The sequence below is a fragment of the Azolla caroliniana genome, unplaced genomic scaffold (assembly GCF_043228905.1).
Source record: "Azolla caroliniana isolate FFs.n. ecotype wild unplaced genomic scaffold, voAzoCaro1.0.p SCAF_4, whole genome shotgun sequence".
Taxonomy (NCBI): Eukaryota; Viridiplantae; Streptophyta; class Polypodiopsida; order Salviniales; family Salviniaceae; genus Azolla; species Azolla caroliniana.
Window position 1 is genome coordinate 18,073,972 of NW_028230439.1, and position 6,000 is coordinate 18,079,971.

Here is a 6,000-nt window from a genome sequence, read left to right on the forward strand (position 1 = left end):
CCTCGAGCGGTAGACCATATATGTTGTGAAAGTCCTCCTTTGTCTCGCAAAATTTTGTGAAGTTTAGCACTCTAGGATAGGGAGGAACAAGCCACCTGAAATAGAAAATCAGTAATTAGAATTGGTGCAAAAACAAAAATTTTAATGTGAATTTGGTGCAAATTTACAACACTTTGAGACAGTAATCTAAAATTTGTAATCTGTCCTTTTCAACATGTATGAGAAATCAACCACTTAAAAAATTAGAAACCCTAATCATAATTTACATGAGAATTGGTGCAAAATTACAACACATTGCGACAGTAATTAGAAATTTGTAACCAGAAACTTGTAATCAGAAACCCTAAACCTTAATCATCACTAAAGGCAGAAATCAACTGACTATGATATTCTGTCAATCAGAAACACACATGTTGCTACACCCCGATCTTCGAGACATCCTTGTTTGGGACTCCAACAACATCGCCCTATTCGATTTTTGGGAAAGATGAACAGGCACCAAAGTTACAAACAGTTATCAGAAAGGAAAAAAAAAGTTTTTTCAATATGTAACTAATACATACCTAGACGAGGATCGACTTGCTCATGCGTTGTAGCTTTGAAGGTGCAATGTCAATCTCAGAGTTTTTGTGGTGTTTCGGCGGCTTCGTCTACGTTCATGCTCTCAAAGTACACCATCTGTTTGGAGTTCGAACTCGAACTCAAGATTATCAAGAATTTGATGACATTCAAGTGGACCTTAGATGATGACACTATTCCCCATGTTCCACTACGTCAAAAACCAAAGTTCAAATATTTGAGTATTCTCATAAATTAAATGACATGTATTTAACTAATAAAACATAAAATTTGGTAAACCATCCTTATGATTTTCCCACAAAAAACTAGCTAATTAGTTGTGGCCATTTTAGTAGCTAATTAGCTATAATAGTTTTTCCACTCGCATGGTTTTACCCTTAGCAGTTAACTAGCTATAATAGTGTTTCTATTCCCATGCTTTTACCCTAGACTGATTTTGTAATGTACCTCCCCCTCCTTGGGTTATAAAGGGAGGGTTTTTGAGTCTGTTACCCAATTTTGTTGTTCGTCGTTTGTCTATCTCTCAAGGTTTGGGGTTCTGTTTTGATATTTAGGTTTAAAGCTTTTCTCTTAGTTTGGCTCGGGGCTTGTATGCTCTAAGAGTTCCGATTTTCTACTGCCTCTTTTGATTGGGGCCTCTACTCGTGGCAGCGAGCTCGAGAGCTCCCCGATTGGAGGCTTGCTTACAGTTACTCGGTTCCTTTTGGTCCGGCTCGAAGCCGGATATGTATTCAGTTGCTCATGTATATATTTTGCTGTGCATAACAATCTCTGTGTGTGTCGGAGGTGTCCTCTCCTTTCTGGTTTCTGTGAACGAGGTGGGTGCGAGTGTGTGCACACGCGTATGTCTCTCTCTCTCTCTCTCTATTGCATCTGGCATGGTTGACAAGGACGACCTAGTTGGTGTCCTAGCCGGAGTGATCGCTCCCGGAGAAGATCGGTCCTTTCGTATTTGTCTCTCCCTGGTTAAAGGCCCCGATGGTCCCGCCCCAGATCCGACAAATACCTGCAGATTTCCGTGACACCACAAGTGAATGGCTTAGCCGAGTCAACCAATAAAACATTGCAAAACATCCTAAAGAAAATCGTGAATGAAAATTGAATGGATTGGGATCATAAACTACAAAGTGCTCTCTGGGCATATCGCACAATGTATAAATCAAGCATACAATCTGTTGGAAGACAGGTCCCTCCGGATGGGAAGGGAGAAGAACAGTGCCGATGAACGAACTCGGCCGAGGCCGAAACCGTATGAGGAGGACCCAGCTACGGAGAGCCGGATGATACAGACCTGGTGAAGACCGGATGAGGAGTACCCGGCTACGGAGAGCCGGATGATACAGACCCGGTGAAGACCGGATGAGGAGTACCCGGCTACGGAGAGCCGAATGATACAGACCCAGTGAAGACCGGATGAGGAGTACCCGGCTACGGAGAGACGGATGGTGCAGACCCGGTATGAACCGGATGAAGAGACATATTCGTAAATATGTTTTCTGAGAGTTCATTGAGGCTATATTTGTAAATAGCCGAAAAGTCATATTAGTATAAATATGACTTAGGGCAAACTTTTAGTAACTGTTGGTGTTATTGTTATTCACTTGTTGGTGCAAGAGAAGAGAGAGTGCGTAACTGTACAGAGAGAGAGAGAGAGAGAAAGAGGTCGTTGCCTCTGTTGTAACCGCCGCCTGTGGCGAAGATCTGTGAGCACGAGGTCATTGCCTCAGTGAACTCACTATTGTACATTCTTACATAGTGACAGTTTGCAGCCTGTGGGCTGCCGTGGTTTTTCCCCTAGTTTGGGGTTTTCCACGTAAACCTCCTGTGTATCTTCCTCTTCTTTGTGTCGTGCATTTATTTCCCGTTTTCTGTGTATCATTCTAAGCTCGGTTGTGGCTGAGCGTTGCGCATAAGGAGCGCTTGGTTCCCGTCAAGTGGTATCAGAGCAAGGTTCGACACAGAAAATGGACGAATCGTTTGGCGGCATGTTCAAGCTCACCGGCTCCAACTATTTAGTGTGGAAGTCGAAGATGAGGGACATGCTCGTGGTTAAAGACCTTTGGCTGCCGGTTTAGTTCGGGGACAAGAGACCGGACAAAATCGACGCCGCGATATGGGAGGTGATGCACATGAAGACAACGGCGTACATACGGTGCTTCATCGACATGAGCCTCTACAACAACTTCAATGAAGAGAGCAAGGCTCATGAGCTCTGGGAGAAGATCAACATAATGTTTCAGAACAAAAATGCTGTCAATCAGGTGTCGGTATTCCGGAAGCTAGTAAGACTCCGGTACCAAGATGGCTCCAGCATGGTAGAGCACATGAATGCCTTCCAGGGGCTGATCCACCAGGCTACTTCATTGGAAGTACCTCTCGCCGATGAGGTACTAGCGCTACTCCTGCTCGGTTCCCTCCCGGATAGCTGGGAGACGTTGGTTGTCACTTTGGGCAACGCCGGGCCGGAAGGAAAACGGTTATCCCTAGCAAGAGTAAAGTCGAGCTTGCTAGATGAGGAGGCGCGTCGGAAGGATAAAGATACGAGCTCCGACTCCAAAGCGCTCCTTACCGAATCAGAACGCGGAAGACATAGAAACCATAGTCCCCAGAACCGGGAGAAGTCGGGGACACGGTCAAAGTCAAGGGGGAGGCCTACTTGCTTCTATTGCGGCAAGCCGGGACACTTCCAAAAGAACTGTCGGCATTTCCGTAAAGACAAGGAAACCGACGGTACCGATTCGAAGCAAACCCCGGACCGGAACGGTAAAGACCGGAACGGTAAAGATCGGAGGGGGCCGGACCGGAAGGGAATGACGGCAATCGCGGCAAGTGAAGAGGAGTTGATGCTCATCACCGAGGAGAGTGAGATAAACCTTGCCGGCGACGAGATGACCTGGGTGGTAGACTCCAGAGCGTCGTTCCACCTTACCCCGGACCGGAAATGCTTCTCATCCTATTCAGCCGGTGATCACGGCTGTGTCCGGATGGGGAATGAAGGAACATGCCGAATTGTCGGCATAGGAGACGTGTGGCTGACAACACCAACCGGATGCAAGTTGCTACTGAAGGACGTCCGACACATTCCGGAAGTTCGTCTGAACCTGATATTAGCCGGTCGGCTAGATGATGAAGGCTACACGGGTAGCATCCAGAACGGTGTCATGAAGTTCAGCAAAGGGAGCCTCATTGTGGCTCGGGCCCGGAAGGTAAACACGTTGTACCTGATGAATGCCCGGTTATGTTCGGAAGAAGTGAACGTGGCATCCGACACTGCCGGTGAGCTGTGGCACAAGAGGTTGTGTCACATGAGTGAGAAGGGGATGAAGAGGCTTGCAGACGACAACCTCATTCCAGTGAAGAACGTGCACTTAGAGAAGTGCACTGATTGTCTGGCCGGGAAACAGAACCGGACCTCCTTCCGACCAAGGCCACCGATGAGACGTAATGCACCACTGGAGTTGGTGCATACAGATGTGTGTCAGGTAGACACGAAGTCACATGCCGGAGCGCAATACTTCGTGACTTTCATAGATGACCACAGCCGGAAGCTGTGGGTCACACCGTTGAAGATGAAGGATCAGGTGTTATTCGTCTTCAAAGAGCTCCACGCGAGAGTGGAAAGAGAAACCGGCCGGAAGCTGAAGGCGGTTCGAGCAGATAACGGAGGAGAGTACCGGGGGCAGTTCGAGGAGTACTGCCGCTCGAAGGGAATCCGGCTCGAATTTACCGTGCCGAAGACGCCGGAACTAAACGGACTGGCCGAGAGGATGAACCGGACCATAATGGAGAGGGTCCGGAGTATGCTAGCGCATGCAAAACTACCCAAGAAGTTTTGGGTTGAGGCACTGTCGACGGCGACATACGTGATAAATAGATCACCCTCAGTACCCTTGGACGGAGACACGCCACAGAGAGTGTGGACCGGTAAGGAAGTATCCTACCGGCATCTGAAGGTGTTCGGGTGTCTCGCGTACGTGCATGTAGCTAAGGACCGGAGAGGAAAGCTAGATCCAAAGAGCCGGCCATGCATATTCCTCGGTTACGGTGACGATGAGTTTGGCTACCGAGTGTGGGACCTGGTCGACAAGAAGGTATTCCGGAGTCGAGATATTATCTTCATGGAGAACAAGACGCTCGCCGACTGGGAGTCGGAGAAGAAGATAATGAACTCTGAGTCGACCGGTAAGGATAGACTCTACGATGAGCAGACCCAACCGGCAAGAGACCGGTTAGCACTCGAGGAACCAGCCGGCTACGGTGAGGATACCGAACCGACAGAAGAAGAAGTAGAGGAAGCTGAGATCGGAACCGACCAAGACCCCGAATCGGATTCGGATGAAGAGCAAATGGAGGAGCCGGTTACCGAAGCCCGAAGACGTAGATATCCTCTCAGAGAGAGAAGGGCCCCCCGGAGATTTCCAGATGTAGAGCATGTTCTATTGACCGATGAGGGGGAGCCGGAAAGCTTCGAAGAAGCGAAGGTAGACACCCACAACAAAAAATGGTTAAGTGCTATGCAGGATGAGATGGATTCCCTGCATGAGAACCATACGTACGAATTGGTGGAGTTGCCGAAAGGAAAGCGGGCACTCTGAAACAAGTGGGTGTACAAGTTGAAACCGGGAGATGCCGGAAACCCCCCGAGATACAAAAGTTCCAGCAGAAGAAGGGCGTGGACTTCGACGAGATATTTGCCCTGGTAGTAAAGATGACCTCCATCCGGACGGTGCTGAGTATAGTGGCAAGCATGGACCTCGAGGTAGAGCAGCTAGACGTGAAGACGACGTTCCTTCACGGCGACCTCGAAGAGGAGATCTACATGCGTTGGGTTCCCGTCACAATCTAATCCTTTTTGGGTCGCATTTGGCTTGGAGACAGTTACGCTATAGAATTTTAAGTGTCGAGTCTGCGCGTTGTCGTGTTGTTACGCTCTCACGTATGAAATAAGGCGGGACCGCGGGAGCCCTAAACCGAGGAGTGTGAGAGAGAAGAGGGAGAGAGGTTCGCCAAAACACAGAGAGATAGAAAATGAAAGAATCAATTCCAATAACAATATAGATTACATAGCTTGCAATGTTAAAACCAGCAAGCCGGTGACAGACTCAACACAGGAGAAAACCCGCACTGAAATACGCAGTGGAGCCGCTACCGGAAGCACACGGGCTTTCACGCAGTAGAGGTAACCAACCTAACCCAAAATTCCTGCAGAAGCAACAACGATAGTGGAGGAGAGAGCTCGGTTCCTAGTCCGACAACACTTCGTGCTCTAAATGCGTGATCCCCACTCACCCTCTTTTCCCCTCCTTTTATAGCACAAGGAGAGAGCTGTTACAGATTGTTACATCACTTTTATTCTATGTCCTTCCGGACAGAGATCCTCTTCGATCCCCTACCTAACGAATTCGTGCTACCTAGGATAAT